This window comes from Pelodiscus sinensis, chromosome 1 (genome assembly GCF_049634645.1).
Source record: "Pelodiscus sinensis isolate JC-2024 chromosome 1, ASM4963464v1, whole genome shotgun sequence".
NCBI lineage: Eukaryota > Metazoa > Chordata > Testudines > Trionychidae > Pelodiscus > Pelodiscus sinensis.
Window position 1 is genome coordinate 146,722,145 of NC_134711.1, and position 16,075 is coordinate 146,738,219.

A 16,075-nucleotide genomic window follows, 5' to 3' on the forward strand; every position below is an offset into this window, starting at 1 on the left:
ACTGGATATTTAACTCCCCGCTTCATTTGCAATGTGGACCTGCCCCATCTGAAGCCCATTGAAGTCAATGAGAAGACTTCCACTGACATCAATGGGCAGTGGATGAGAGTGTGGGCAAAAATGAGGTGGACAGGCCACTCATATCATTACATTAATTACCAGGGGAAAGATAGAAAGTGCTGAGACTTGAGGGGGAGACAAATGGAGAGGTAGGAGGAAAGCACAGAGACAGACAGACAGCAGGGAGAACAGAGGCAATTTAAGGTGCTGAGATATTCCAGTATAAAAACATACATGGAGATGGAGGTGAGGACAAGCTTATACAACAGCATTATTTACAATTGTTAACATTCTTGCTAACTTCACACTGCCTTTATTGAGCACATTAAAAAAGTCACCCATAACTGGAAATGAAAGTTTAAAGGCACTGAAGAATTACTTAAATAGATTAACTCATTTTGACTTCAGTAATTATTTACAAACTAGAAATCACTGAAATTTCTCTCCTTTTAAAAAAAGTGCTACAAAATAAACTAATTGTTTAATTAGTAACTTGGAGAGTGAATCAATATTTATTTTGAAACAAGTTAATATATAAATACATCCCTTTTCTTCTTCACCCTGCGTGGGTGATGATTTCCGGTTATTACTTAACTATCCTGCGTGCTGTGTTTAGTAACTATTGTCAATCTTTGAGAAGGATGATGCAGACTCAGCTTCTTCCAGAATTCAATATTATTAGCTTCAAATCTGCAAGCTGGGGTGACTGGTACAGAAACAACCATATAGTTTCTGGGCAAAATAGATCATTCAAGAAGGGGCACAGCCACCCTGTCTACTTCGATCAATGTGTACAATAGTAGACAGCAGAGGCCGCGTTAATTACAGGCTATCACAGTCACAGAGTTCTATATGAAGCTCTTGTTTTAGTATTCTTACAGGTTCCTTTCTGAGGGACTAACATGAGCCTATTAAAGTCTGGGTTCCAGATCCTCAAAAATATGTAGGCACCTAACAGTGGGAGTTAGGTGCTTAAATACGTTTAAGGGTCTGGGTTTAGGAAACTTTCCATTGGGCTTCTGATCAGGACTTAAGACTTCTCTTCTGTGACGTGTTAACTCCTGGTGGATCTTGGTGCCCTCAACTCTCATTGATGACATTGGTGCTTAGCACCTCCAAGAGATTCTCAGCACCCTAAAGAACTCTCAATCCACAGCACCTAATTTTAATGTGCTTTGCAGGTGTCTCTGCCAAGGTCATCTCACACACATCTTCTGAATAAGATTGATATGACAAGCAACTGAGGCCACTCATATTCATGACATTAATGACCACAGGGCAACCACAAGAGGACATCCTTGCATTCTTCAGTCAGGCAGGATTACATTGCAATGTCATTGGGAGCCACAACAAATGGGAACCATGTTAGGTTTTAGTTACTTGAGGGCCCCCAACAGCTCCTAAAAGGGTGTCTCAATTTTTAATAGGTTATATTTTAAAATAAGAGAATGAATGAGGCTTTTTAAAACTTGAAACACCCTTTCCAGATGGAAGCTTTAAATTACAGAGTATACACGGACTTCAAACTGAAGTGCACCCATTCAATATTTATAACCACTTATAAATTTTAAGTAATTTGCTAAGAGTTATTACCTAACACTTGCTTTTCGGTATCCACAATATATTGGTTACATATACACAGCCAACAAGCCTGCTTGTAGAAGGCTTCCAATGAGAAAGGGGAACTGGGCTATCCTACATATGTTTGCAATTCGTTTCCTTTCCCACAAGTAGGACTCACAATGATTATCTCTTTGAAAGGGGTATGGTGGTTGGTTACCACAAATCTCTCTCCCTTTCCTGGAAGGTAGGAGTGGAATGACTATGTAGGTGCTTTGCGAAAAGTAAACTCAGAAGGCTACAGATGGCCTAAACACAGCACAAAGAGCTCCAGGGCCATCCACATTTATAATATGGAGTGTCACTCACCCAGAGACCAGATCCCACCCTGCTCTGCTTCATCTTGGTTCAAGCGAGGACTTATAGGATCAAGATGAAGCATTGCATGCTAGGACTTTTGGACTACACTCAATTGTCTTCATTTTTTTCAAAGTACATCTCTAGGCACCTATGCAATCCAATGGGCTGCAATTTGCTCTTATTAAGGAACATTAGGGGTCATCCTCAGACTCCTAGGAAGTTTCATACATTGCCTTTGATTGAATGCAGATATTCCCAAAGTATCCTCTTTGCTCAAAGTGAAGAACTCAAGCCACTCCTCCATCATTTGTGAAAATCAACATCCCTTTATTTAGCATCCTTCATTTGTGTTAATACGAATCCTGCATCTAAAATTCTCAGGATATAACTGAGAGTTGCCTCAACCAAGTTGTAACATCCATCTAACTGGATTTTTCCGGAGCATTTTAGCTCACTTTCAACCCTTTGACTGAAAGAAAGAGAAATCATGAAGTGTTTCATTTTTAAGAAGGCTAAACCACTTCAGATATCTACAGAATGCTATTTTTATCCCAGTTTCCTTAATCTCTTTCACTGCACATAAGTCTTGGAATAAAAACAACATCACTTATGAAGCTGTATGGCTTCTTTGCCTTAAAAAAATCTCTCCCCCTCTCTGCAGTTTATTTTTACTTCAGTCAAAAAGTTGAGTGTCTTGAAATGTGACTGAGAGCAACAGCTCCGCTGACGTCAGAGACTCACTGAGGATGTCTCTCAATAGGCCTAGAAGAGGATTAAGCTGTACTCAGTGACAGAAAGGGCTGTTGATTTTCAAATCCTTTTTGCTCAATATTTGCATTGACATTTTCATGCATGTTACCTCCAAGCTGGACCAACTATCAATTTGCTCTCACTGGCCCTCTCATTAGAACACACAAACATTGGCAGTGAGTGATGACAATCAGTTAAATAGCTTTTGGAAATAAATGGTAGGCAGTTGCACATCAGAATCTAACTTGTGGACTGAATCATGTTGCTGCTGAAAACTCATCCATGGAAAACAATATCACCAGATAGAAGACACCCTGAAGCTTGATAGGTTCTCAGGGCAAAGAGCTGAGTGAGAAATGCCATGCACACCTAGAAACTCTATTAACTATGACAGTGACAGAAGGAGAAGTATTACTAATAAATATCTAGAAGGAAATCTTCAGATGAAATTACCTCTGACAACTTTGCTGTTCTCCACATCAAGACCCATGTTGGTGGTAATAAGGCAGAGATGTTAGTTCAGGACATTGGTGACAGAATCCTTCTCTCTCTCTCAGTCACTGGTTCAAATCCATCCTAGGATCAATAATAATGACCAAAAGCTGATACCATCATCTTGATACTACAGTATTTTGTTATATACTTCAAATCAGCATTCCCTCTAAACTGCACAGCAGCACAGCTTCACAGGTGGTGATTAATCAGCTCAGCTTAGTCAGAGGCTCAGGTTTCCCTGCACAGAGCTGACTGACTGGGTTGGGCTGATGAATCACCTGTTAAGCTGTACTGACAGGCAGTTTAGAGGGAACACTGCTTCAAATGCATTGTATCTTTTGTGTACTTGTTTTCCCAAGATGCTGAGTGGGATTTCAGTTCTGCTCCAAATTGTTGGGAAATGCTTTGGTAAAGAGGCAAATCGTGTAGCACCATCTGAGAACAGTAGGGATTGGATATGTATAATTGGATATCTACAAGAGGATGTTAAACTAAAAACACAAGAATGTCCATATTGGGACAGACTGATGGTCCATCTGACCCAGCCTCCTGTCTTCTGAAACTGGCCAATGCCAGAAGCTTCAGAAAGAATGACCAGAATGGGACAATTATAAGTGATTCATTCCCTGTTGTTCAGTCCAAGCTTCAGAGGCTTAGGGTTACCTGGAACAGGGGGCTACATTCCTGACCATCTTGGTTAATAACTATTGATGGTCCTATTCCTCATTATCTTATCAAATTCTTTCTTGATCCCTGTTACACTTTTGGCCTTCATAATATCCCCCACAACAAGTTCCACAAGTTGACTCTGCATTATGATAAGTACTTCCTTACATTTGAAATAGCACTTCCCTATTCACTTTCCTTATACTAGTCTTGATTTTCTAGATCTATATCGTACCCCTTGTAGTAATTTCATTTCCAGGATAAACAGTCTTAGTCTTTATAATCTCTTCCCATATGAAAGCTGCTCTATCCCTTCATCATTTTTGTTGCCATTTTCTGTACTTCTTTGACTTCTAATATATCTTTTTTGAGCACAGGCAATCAGAACTGCATGAAGTATTAAAGGTGCAAGTGACATTATGATATTTTCTGCCTTATCTAACCCTTTTCCAATATAAATTGGACCTCCCTAATCCAGCAGTCTTGTGACCTAAACAGTCCCAAAAGAGGGAGTTTGCTAGATTAAGGGAGGTCAGTTCCAACCCCTCTGCTGCTGGACTCTGGACAGTCCCCAGGTCCATCATCAGATCTGACCAGGCTCCCTTCATAGCCCCCAGGCTCCTCTGCCTTCAGGCCAATGGGCTTCTGGCTCCATAGCCAGCCCCTGGGCTCCTTGGCATTTCGTCATAGCTGGGCCACCAGGCTCTTGGCTCCATGGCCAGCCCCGGTTGCTGGGCTCCTAACTGCACTCTCTGCCACCAGCCTCCCTGGGGTCTCTGGTCCCAGGCAATCTGGTCTGGCAACTTGTTGGACCTTGTATGTTGCCAGACCAGAGTCCCAGACCAGGATGTTCAACCTGTAGTTCATAATACTCTGCTAGCTTTCTTAACTGCCACTACATGTGGAGCAGTTGTTTTCAGAGAACCATCCATGATGTCTAATGTAGCTGTTACCATTCAAGAAAGCGATCTCGGAGTCAACATCATTTTGGGATGTATAATTTGTGTTGCAGAGTTTTAGACTTGCTCTTGAAAAAGATCTCAGGCTAGAACAATGTGCTGGATTAGAACAACTACCATTGTGGGTCTCAGAAGGAGAGGCAACCTCTGAACAGAAAGTATTAAGGGCTATGTAAATCTTTACCAGCACCTTGAATGTACTTCACTACTAATGGATAGGGAGCCAGGTCTTTGAAGGGCTAAAACATAATTATAAACACAGTTTGTTTCCATCTACCCAAGTGGAACCAAACTATGTTATGATACAGCTAGAGCACAGCTATGTTATAGTATGGTGTCCTGACACATTGTGCTCCTGAAGGTGGTTGGCATGTCCCTACAGCCCCTGAGAAAGTCAGAGCAGGAGGTCTCCATATGCTGTCCTTGCCTGCGGACACCACTCCTGCAGCTCCCATTGATCAGTGTGGAGAGCGGTGGCCAGTGGAGGCTGTGGGGTTGGTGCCTATAGATGAGGGGCAGCATGTGGAGCCACTTCTGTATGGGTTATTTTAGCATAAGAGAGTGGCAAATCTGCACAGAATTTCTTCATTCTTCCATTGGGCAGGAGTTTGTACCATCATGAGAGATGGTGGGATGCAGCATGCTAAACCAAGGGACCCCTTCATTCCTTTATTTCTATGGTTCTTAGAGAATCCACCCATGTGCCTTGCCTCTGGACTTCTGCTGGCTCCACATGGTTTTCTGCAGTGCCACAACAACTTGGTTCTCATAGGAAACTTGTGAGAGGGAGAAAAAACAGAGAGGAGGAAGCTGGCCAAGTTACTACAGACTCTTCAGTAAATTCCACTGAAGTGCTTTCATCATGGTCTTCAGGATAGTAGAATCTACTAGGAGTGGATGGCTTCCCTGCCCCATCCTCACTGACATATCAGGATACTACAAAGTCCTTTCAGTGGGGTTTGGGAGGGGAAGAGGTTGAGGAATTCATGTCACAAAGGCAGCTCTCCCCACACCTTCTTCTGTTCCTCCTGAGCCAGATCAGAAGGGGCCAGCTCCTCTCCATTCACAGAGGCTGAAGAGATGATGCAACTATGTTCTTTAGTTTAAAACTGGCCCTCATCCATCTCTCTATCCAGAAAAGTAATTCCTCTAGCTTAGCTGTGCTGAGAAGTTTGCAGCTACCCATGGTGTTCTGACTCTGGATAAAATGTGGCCTAGGTCTAGTCCACACGGCTGTCATACTGGAACCTTTCCTCAGAACACCATCGGCCGCAGAAAAAGACTCTGCACTCAATAAGGGAATCCCACAGGTGCTGCTATTAGGACAGAGCCTAGTTGCCATAGAGTAAGGACATCAGCATGGTGTTCATTAGGTCCTGTCTTGTAGTTAAGTACAGGCTTCCCAAGAGTTGTGTTGTATGCCTATGCTCTTTGTCATTCCCTCCTGCTTCTCATTTTCAGGCACTGTGAAGTGAATTCTTATCACAGTTCTAACAACCACCACTTGGATTTTTGCTCTTGCACTTTAGTCTGACTTACTCAACCCTGACTAATAAGCAAAATGGGAATTATCACAGTGGAGAACTGGCTTCTCCCAACCCCCTGAAAGCTACTTCTGATTTTAAAGTTGTGTTTGGTTCTCTCTTCCATTGACACTAGGGCTTCAATGGGTGAAGGGAATTCCTGTATTCAGCTGTCCATCAAACTCTGTGGTGTTGCTCGTCTCTAACATTGAAGCAGTAACATATCTCAGGGATGAATCTAGCACTCCATTTCACTTTTCCTGTTAGAATCGCATTCAAAATGTAAAATATGTTAATTCAGTGTAACACCAACTTTGTGGCATGTGTATTTGACATAACTTCTGGGGCTGATTCCAGAAAAGTAGTAATATGGGCATCCAGGTTTGGTCTACACTAAGAATTTACATCGAATTTAGCCATATATGGTTGATTTTTAAAAAGTGATGTGTACATACTACCAAGCCTGTCGCATCCACCTTAAGGGCCACAGAAGTCAATTTCAATACTCCTGCTTTTCACGAGGAATAACGCTATTCTAGACCTTGCATGGTTGAATTTACAGTAGTGTAGATGCAGCATTGCCAGAAAGTCGATACTATTGGCCTCCAGGAGGCCTCCCACAGCTTCCTGCTCTGCCCCTTCTGGCCAGAACTTGCACCTCTACTGCTCTCCCATTGAGCTGAAAAAGGCCCGGGAACAGTAGAAGGGCCTTTCCCGTGTGGCCAGCATTGTGAGCCCATTCTTGAGCAAGCAGCACACCACAGCACACATGGACAAGGCTTTGAGTAATCTGACCAACAGTGCAACAACTTCAAGCACTTCTGCTCCCAGGGGTTCCAGTTCCCAGGAGCACAGAAGAGTGCCAACGTGGACTGTCCAGGAGATTTTGGACCTCATTGAGGAGTGGGGAGATGAATCCATCCTCAGTGAGCTCCAAATCAGCAAGAGGAATGCTGAGATTTATGGCAGGATTGCAAGCTGCCTAGGGGATAAAGGCTATTTCAGGGATAGCCAGGAGTGTTGAGTGAAAATTAAGGAGCTTCGCCAGTTCTACCATAACACAAAGGAGGAGAGCGGACAGTCAGGTGCAGCACCTCACACGTGCTGCTTCTATGACCAGGTGGATGCCATTATGCGGCGAGGGGGGGCAGCCAACTTCCCTAGCATAGTCGTGGAGTTCAGCCAAGACACACCTGTAGGACACCATGGTGATGGAGGGGGAGGAGGAGGAGACTAGCCAGCCAGTGATCCCCAAGAGCCAGGAGCTGTTCCTAATGCTGGAGCCAGTCCACCCCTCCCAGGATGTCTCCCAATCCAGCACCAACCCTGGGGAGGGCACTTCTGGTGAGTTCACAGACTTTTTCTAACTACAAGCGGGTTAAGGCAGTGGGCTGTGAGGTGCAGTGCAGGCTCTGTACACAGCGCGGGGGGCCCAGAACAGCTTCTTCACATGTCTGCAGATGGAGCGGGAGTCTTTTCTGCACAGCTCCATGAAGATCTTACAGAGGAACTCTTTGATCCTTCTCACAAGGTTTTCGGGAAGGTCAGTCTTATGCCATCCTCCATGGTAGGACACCTTCCCATGCCAAGCCACCAGTAAGTGGTCTGGCATCACTGAACTACAAAGCAGTGCAGCATAAGGCCCAGGTTTATGGCCACATTCAGTCAGCATATGCTCCCAATCACTCTGTGTGATTTGGAGAAGACTGATATCTTGTATGGCAACCTGCATGAAGGAGGGGAACCTAGTAGCACTCTCTTCAGAAGGCCACATGTGCTGGACACACATCCCCTCTATGGGAAGAAAAGAAAGCAGTGTTCCCAGGACGCCACAAGTGCTGGACCCGTCTTGAGCTGGACACAGCAGGAAACTGTGCTCTCTGACGCCCCACCCCCCCACCTGCTTGTAGGCTCCTGCCCAGGCTGGCCCTTTACGATGCCTGCCTGCCTCCAGACCAAGTGCATCCTGATGCTCCCCTGAGAAGTCTGTGCACCTGCCGTAAAATGCCCACTTCAAAGCAAACATTTGGCCTTGTGTGGAACACATCTTCTTTGTCTTTACAGAGACCTTCAGTGTAGGCTAACAGATTAGAGTTAGGCTTAATTCAATGTATGTGCTTTAAAGTCTGCCCTTTTAACTTTTCTTTGCAGCTGGAACAACAGGCAGCTCAGTGTTTCCTCCTCCCTCTTCCAGCATCTGCCCACCTGGCTCAGATCCACAGGCAAAAATGTACAATGGAGGACATGTTCCATGAGCAGATGGACTACATGCATTCCCTTGTGGTAGAGATGCAGGCAGACCGGCAGGACCAGATTGCAGAGTGGCAGGAGAGGACAGCCACCAGGGAGCAGCTGGTGAGGCAGGATGAGACCATGTTTGTTTCCCTGTCCACAGTAATGGAGCATGTGACATCCTGTCTGGAGAGGGTCTCCTCCCAGAACCCCATCCGCCTTGATGACATCCCTAATTCCTCCTCCACCAGCCCTGTGGCTTCCACCCCTAGGATCCCCAGAGGTTGCCAGGGTCCCAGGACATGGGGAGGATGACTCAAGGGGAGTCATACCCTCCAGGACCTCAGAACGCAATACCACTCGCGTTCCTGAGCCCCCTCCCTCTTTCTGGTTCCCCCTTCTTTCTCTTCCCTGTTGTTCTCGCCTAATAAATACTAATGTTCATCGAACAATGGTCTCTTTATTGCTTGAACTGCAGGGGTGGGGTGGGGAATTAAAGGCAAACACAGGGAATGCAGGAGCAACTTGTGAAGAGCCACGTGGCAAAGTCTCAAAACTGGCCATGCATAAAACTGTGCTTCAAGGCATCTCTTGATTCTCACTGCCCCTTGTTATGCTCTCCTGGTTGCCCTGATGCCTGGCTGCTCAAACCCTCTGGTTCAAAATGTTATGTTTAGAAAATGCTAAAGGTGAAAAAAGTCTGCTTGAGCATGTCTCATATTAATTATTACTTGTCTAGCACACTAAATATTTATGGTTTGTATAACACATATAAATAGACTTTCTTCTTAAGAGAGCTTGTAAAGATTAAAAATATTTTTCTTGTCTATACTTAGAATATTAGAACTGAAATCTTTAGCTCAAATCTCTCTGCTTATAAACTCTACCATTGTTTTGCTATCAGCAAAAAATTAGATTCACAATGATTCTTCCCACAGAGGGCCAAAATCGCTAGTGTTAATCTCTTTTCTCTGTGTACATATAAAACTCAGATAAAACTAATAACAAAACTAGCTTGGTAAGTTTTGCTATCCTTTTTCAGGTCAGTGTCATTTTTTAGTTCCCGCACACTTGCAGAATGCTATTGTGTTTGCAAAGAAATTTAAGCAAAATAGGGTTGCTGATTATGGTTTGATATATTCCTGGAGGTTTCATCACATGACATAATCTTTAATTAAAGATTCATCTTTTAATTCCTGGAGACTCCAAGTGAATTTGGAGAGCTGTCAATCCTAACAAGAATTTTTAAATTAAATCAAGGTAACTTTTTTCACTGAAATTAGACCCAAAATAATAAATATACTTCTATTTGTGTTAACTTTTGTAATTCCCCTTTTCACACACAAACACCTGAACCAACGTGGTTCTAAACTAACTGGAGCTACTTGATGTGCCATCCTTTGCCTGAAACCTAAAATTGAGATTCTAAATAATAATAATCATTAAGGGCTTGACCCTGAAAGGAACTTATGTGCCTAACTCCTTTTAGGCACCACTGTGATCCACTAAACTCCTCCTTGGCAGCTGCTGAACCTAAATAAATGCCTACATTTCTGCAGCTGGGCATGTGCACTGCAAAATCACTCCAGACATCTGAAAGCACAAGTCCTAACTCAGACCTAGAGCAAGTCACAAACCAAGGGAAGATGGCCATGTCTGCCTGTGATGCATATGGGGACCTGATTCAGTGGGTGTGCTCAGTGGTAGCCTGGTTTGAGTCTAGGGTTACAAACATTCTAATCGCTGAAAATCAAACACCCTTGCCTGGACCCCTGCCATGCCTCTTCACCCAAGACTACATGCTGCCTCTCCCCAGAATCCCCACCTCCCACTCAGTCCCCCCTCTCCTGGGACTCACCTGCTGCCTGCAGAGCCAGGTGGAGAGGAGCTGATGCAGAACCTGCTGGATCAGGGCAGAGTGGGGGTCAGTCCCCAGAGCAAAGGGCCAAGCCATGAAGGGGTCAGACTCTTCCAGGGCCCAGAAACTGTTCCGTGCCCGGAGTCTCCCAGACTGAGCCCTGTGAATGGAGCCCATCGACGGTGCAGTTTGGTTCTTGCACTACAGCAGTTGCCATGGAGATGGGCCTAGTGGCCTAACCCGGCACACTGGAGCCACTGGCCTGGCTCTGAGTGCACCTCACATCCTGCCTGTTATATGGCAGCTTGCAGACCTCTCACCCTGGGCTCCGGGACTTGTCAGTTCAGCTGTATGGCCGATATTGAAGTGAAAAACAGAACCCCGTGGAGGGAGTTCTTTAAGGCCTAGACTGCTGGCATTTTATCAGCCACCCAGTGAATACTGGCCTGAGACTAGCCTCAGAATGCAGGAGGGAAGGAGGAAGTGGCCTGACAGAGAGAAAGGGAAGGAGTCGGAGGAGGGGGGGGTCAGTCACACACAAAAGCAGAATAGTACATCACATGCAAACACACAGCTATGTGTGAAAAAGGCACACTTACAAGTATGATGGCTCTGTGTTCAAATAATCACTTTGCATACTTGATCACATGAAATAGCCAGGAGGGAGGAGGACTTCCCTAATAAGTTTTAGATGAGTGGATAGGGCAGGGGTTCCCAAACTTTTTGACACAGGGACCAGTAAATCCATTCACGAACTTTTGGAGGACCAGTAATGTTCATTTGCATATTTGTATATTCATTAATCAAATGATGAATATTCAAATAAGTTGTTTCTGGTCCTCCCAAATCTCCCAGTGCCAGCTTTAGCAAAGCTTTTGATATGGTCACCCACAATATTCTTGCCAGCAAGTTAAGGAATATGGATTGGATACATGGGCTGTAAGACAGACAGAAAGCTGGTTAGACCAGGGTTTCCCAAACTTTTTACTTTAATTGGAACCCTTTTTTTTCAGTTCTGCTTTTTGCAGCCCCAAAATATAAACACATGAAAAACAAACTGAGAAAATACCAGACATATAGCGTGTGTGTGTGTGAGTGTGTGTGTGTGTGGTGGGCAGTAGAATCCCTGTGCCGGACTAACTCGTGCTTTGTGGGTGGGGAGGAAGGGGGGAACGGGGTCGGGTCAGTCCCACTCCCTGCATGCCAATTCATTCCTCCTCCCTTGCTGCGCCTTTGGCCAGCCCCACTTCCCCCAACCCCCTCCTGGGCAGCCAGTTCTCCCCTGCTTCTCCTCCCAATCTCCCTTGGCCAGCCTCGCTGCCTGCATCCAGCCCTCCTTCCAGCGGCCGCTTCTTCCACCCCACCCACATCTTCCCCGGCCAGCTCCCTGCCCCCATTCTCACCCCCTCCCCCCGGCAGCCCTGCTTCCGCCAGCCCCCCAATCTCCCCAGCCTGCCCTGATTCCCCCGTCCAGTTCTGCTTCCAGTGGCCAGCTCTCCCCTCCTCCTCACTCCAGAATCCCCTGGTACCTGCACCTTCCCTTAGCTCTGCACCCTCCTGGTGCCTCCCTTTGCCCTCTTTTTCCCTAATACCCTCAGCTGTCTCTGCCCCATTCCCCTCCTCCCCCTCTGTGCCCTAACACACTATTTGTTCCATCCTGACCTTCCTCATGCCCACCCCTTCTTTCAAGCCTTCTCCCATCACCTCCCCCTCCAGCCCCCAGTACCCTTCCCCTCTCCTCTCCTCTCCTCTCCCAGCATCAGCCTGTCCCCCCTTCCACTGACACCTCCCCTCCTGCCCTTTTCCTCATGGTCTGCACTTGGCCCCCTGCCATTTGTCTCTCCTGCACCCCTGTCCCTTGGTGCCTTTCCCTCCCCCACCCAAGCCCCTTCTCCTTCCCCACCCCCCTCGCCTCCGCCGCTGTAGCCACTGCATGAGCCGGTTCCCTACCTTCTCCTTCCATGTTGCGGGGCCAGAGTCCGCACTCAGGCCCCGGAGGCCGAACCCAGAGCCAGCCAGGCCCTGCCACATGCCTCCCGCGGGTTTCAAAACCCCAGGCCGTGACGTCACGTCACGCCCAGGCATCCTCCCCTCCCACATGCAACGCCGCGCATGGGCGGCAGGCGGCGAGGAGGAGCTGTGCGCGGCAGGGACATCTGGGGCCTAGGGGGATGCTTTGGGGGCAGGGTGGGAGGATGCGCAGGAGACCAGCGGGGGGGTGCCGGATCCGGGGCCCGCTCCAGGCAGAGCCGAGGAGAGACCCAGCTCCACATTGCAGGAGGAGTAATGGTAGTTCGAATTAGGATCTTTAATTCGAACTACCTAGCCCATACCGCGTGTAGCCGCCGGCAGGGAGTTCGAACTACCGGGCATTTAAAAATGGTAGCGCCCAGGAACATGCAAATGAAGCCCAGGATATTTAAATCCCGGGCTTCATTTGCAAGTTTGAATGACTACATTAGCCACCCTAGTTGGAACTAGGGTGGCTAGTGTAGACATATCCTAAGTCCCTTCATGGATCTGTTTCCATAGCATTTTTACAAGTGTAGCACATCATCCTTGTAATGTACTAGACCAGTTTTAATGCAAATTAGTATATTTTTTCCAACTAATTTTTTTCTGCAATCTCAGTTAGATTCAAAGTTATTTTTCACCTTCTGTCTGAAAATACTGTGCACTGTGAGTTGAGCACAATTAAATAGCTTTATTTTATACCAGAAGTTGCTGCATTTCAGCGGTGAATAATGTGGTTCTTGTATACACGTGAATGAAAAAGCTTTAAGCTTTTTGAAGAAAGTAAATAATATTGTAATTCATATAGTGGCTATTTGCAGAAGAATAACTGGGGAATTATGAATAGCTGCAGATGAATAGCCATAAAACAAAAACCATATTTTCATGCAGATATATCTAGTGAGAGGAGAGGAAAAGAGGAAACAAGATACACAAGCAAAAAGGTTACTTCAGTAGACTTTTCAGATTTGGTCTATTAAATGCTGGTAGCATTTATTCACAGAATTACTTTTCCTTGCAAACACCAAATGTCTTTAAACGGGAAATTCTATCTAGTACTTTTCATCTCCAGGTGTTCACTAATTACACAAGAAATCAAGAGCAGAACTGAGAATAGAGTCCCAGGAGTCCCAATACCCAGGTCTGTCCTTTGATCACTAGCCCACACGCTCCACATAGTTGGCAGCTACTCAGTGCCTAATGTCTAAGTCTGTGCATTTTGAATGTTTTGACAAAATTGTTCCTCGGGTGCATTTTGCATTCTGCCAGAAGCTCATCAGATATTAATGTGTTTTCCTATGGCTCCAATGCTCTCAGTCCCTTTAGTGCATGCAAGAAATACAAGGAAAACACTGACCTCATTTGCCTGTAGCACACCAAGTGTGTTCACTTCCAGTTGTAACCAGTCACAGAAGGGCAAATCCCCTAATTTCTCCATGGGAGACAAGCATTTGAAAGAAATCAGATGACCCTTGCTCTGACCTTTGCCATGATCTTTGGAAAAGTTAATTATTGGGCATGCGAAGTGTCCTCCATCTTCCTGTTAAAATTAGTTAGGATCAACGCATTAGGTGATGACAAGCAGATCAAGTAGGGTCTGTTCCTGCACGAGGCTGAGAATTCTCTGCTTCCCTTCCCCCACAACACTGAAGTGCAGCGGGGAGCACACAAATGGTCCTGTGCAGCAGATGTTCCCCATCTCACAGGATTGGGCTCTAATTGCCTTCTAGCAGCCTTTCAGTCAGCAGCCGCCGCTTGTGTACATCTGGCCAACCGATTAAACCAGGCTTTCCCCGAACTACTTCTTCATGGTATCCAGTTTGTGTCTGCGGGTAGTTCTGGAGTTAGCTTGCTGTCTCATAGCGACTGTGGTTTAAGTCCTGTATGCTACAGATACCTGCCTCTCTCCTGATGTTTTAAACCAGCAGTTGATCTCCAATGGGAATGACAGCTTGAATGTCCCAAGAGCTGTTTGTTGGGGAGCTTGGCATTTTTAGTGTAGGTCCATAGACTATGAAATATTCTCTCTTCTGACCTAGGCCAAACTGGTTGACCTTTGTTACGCATTGCAAAGCCTAACTCACTTCCAAGGCTTTTTGAAGGCATTGATTGAGTAGGTAGGGTAATTGGGTAGAGTGTGAAGGTTTAAAAGGCTTGATAGGTTGAGAGTATTAATAATGGATAAACCTGACTTTTTTGTATGAACATTTAAGACTTGGTTTAAGTGCAGTTTCATAAATAATACATGATATCTCCATTTTACAGATTGGTAAGCTGAGGCACAACAAGATGATGTTCTTGTCCAAGGTCCCTCAGCAAGTGAGTGGCATAACCAGGAATAGAGCCCAGGACTCATGGGGGTGGGCTAGTCCAGTGCTCTAACCACTCTGTGATACTACTTCTCTTCATGCCTCCCTTTGAGCTTCTCTGGGCAGCGATCAGAACAACAGGCAAAGATTTTTTTGTATGAAAAATCTCAGTGGAGAAGGCAGCTCACCTACAGCCCTGTATTACAAGCCAAAGACTATGTCTACACTACAGGCTTTTTGCGCAAGAAGCTTTTTGTGGAAGAGATCTTCCACAAAAACTTCTTGTGCGAGAGCACGCCCACACTGCAAAAGCACATAAAAAAAGCGATGCGCTTTTGCACAAGACAGCGTCCAGACTGCATGGATGATCTCCCGAAAGGAAACTCTGATTGCTATTTACAGAATGGCCACCAGGGCACCTATGCTTTTTTCGATTTCCTCTTTTTAAAAAAAACAAAACAAAAAAAAACCCTGTTCCCCGTCCACACACACCTTTTTGTGCAAGAACTCTTATGCAAAAAGGAGTTATTCCTCATAGAAGGAGGAATACCTACACCAGAAAAAACCCTCTGTTCTTTCATTTTATCTGCACAAAAAACACGCTTGAGGTGTTTTTGCGCAAAAACTTTGTAGTGTAGACCTAGCCAAAGACTGTCCTCTATTTCCATTTCCTGATTGCTTTTCTTACCGTCTACATTTTTAATATTCATGCATAGGTAATGGAAAAAATAGAGTATCTCCCCTCACTTCTTTTTCCTCCACCACACCCCTCAATTAAGTTAAATGTCTTGCTGTCCATGGTGAAATATAGAGCTGGTGCCTTTGTTCCTCTCAGACACCCTTATGGAGCTGTCTGTAGCGGAGACTGCCACGCCTAGTGGCTGTGACAAAGGCAGGGATGGGGAACCGTGAGGTGGCATAGAAAGAATTCACCTTTACTTTATTTATAGGTGTGTGATAAATTGTCCCCGGCAACTCAGAGGTGTAAATCAATCGCTATCACTATAAACAGGCACATAAAAAAGGGGCTTAAAATGATTGTCTGTTCTAAAATGCCATCTGATAGCGCATTCCTTTTCCTAGAAAGAAAGGGGTGTGTGACCAGACAGCTCCCTTCTTTTTAGCTGAGGGAGTATGCTGCCCCCTCTAGTATGAGGAAAAGAACTGCAGACCCACCAAACTAAGTCCACAAAGAATAGAATGCCTGCCAGTCAAAATGAAACAATAAAACCAAACCAAAGAGGCTGGCTATTTGAGAGATGCTTGGGACACAATATTTGCATGCAGAGC

General features: G+C 45.5%; 1 long non-coding RNA gene across 1 annotated transcript in view; it reads right to left on the reverse strand.

Moving 5' to 3' along the window:
- Nucleotides 1-16,075, reverse strand: part of LOC102452025 (uncharacterized) — a 67,241-nt gene that overhangs the window by 24,693 nt on the left and 26,473 nt on the right. The window contains exon 2 of the long non-coding RNA XR_012897294.1: nt 3,184-3,306. This is a non-coding gene — a long non-coding RNA (uncharacterized LOC102452025). The remainder of the gene's footprint in view (nt 1-3,183; nt 3,307-16,075) is intronic.